Below are 793 nucleotides of genomic sequence, written 5' to 3'. Positions count from 1 at the left end.
TTCTACAGTCACTCGTTTTTTAATTACAACAAAATAAGAAAATCGTTACGTAAGAAATCGGGTGAATATCAAATGTTGTAAAAATATGAATTTCAAACGCCCATAAACATTTAATTTGAGTTTCTTATAGATATTTTTTGTTTGATAAAGGTAGATAATATTATAAGGAATCTTGTATTACATTTTCATATCTTAGATTTAAAAAGAAAAATTTTTATGAATTTATAACTCGAAATAATTTGCAAATTTTCGTGATTTTTCCATATTTTGTCATTTTTTGAACTTTAAATGCTTATAAAAAAAAAACTGTGACTAACGATTTTTAATATTTTTCATCTGCCTTTGAAACAATATACTAGGAGCCTTCTATTAAATTTTCAAGCTTTTTTATCCAACAAATAAAATTTTATTGATATTTTTAGAAAAAAAACTAAAAAAAAATGAAAACTGACAATGTCCGTAAAGAGCTCAAAATAAGTCAAAATATTTTGAAAATTTTATCGTGTATAGAAAATGGAAATGTAAACATTCAGTCAAAATTTCATGCATCCACGGTCATTTTTTTTAAAGTTACACCAAAAACCAAAATCGATTTTCTCGAAAACAGATTTTGCGTAAAAATTCCCGTTTTTCCTTAATTTTTCTTTTGTTTTTCCCGGCGCTTTTGAAAACTACTGGGAAATTTAAATTTTGACCTCCCCAATGCACCAACGATATTCACTTTCTGATCGAACAAGATACTGAAGTTGAAAATCGTATTATTATTTCGACTACTTATCGTGTACACAGACAC

Source organism: Acyrthosiphon pisum, chromosome A1 (genome assembly GCF_005508785.2).
Source record: "Acyrthosiphon pisum isolate AL4f chromosome A1, pea_aphid_22Mar2018_4r6ur, whole genome shotgun sequence".
NCBI lineage: Eukaryota > Metazoa > Arthropoda > Insecta > Hemiptera > Aphididae > Acyrthosiphon > Acyrthosiphon pisum.
Note: the sequence above shows the minus strand (reverse complement) of the source record.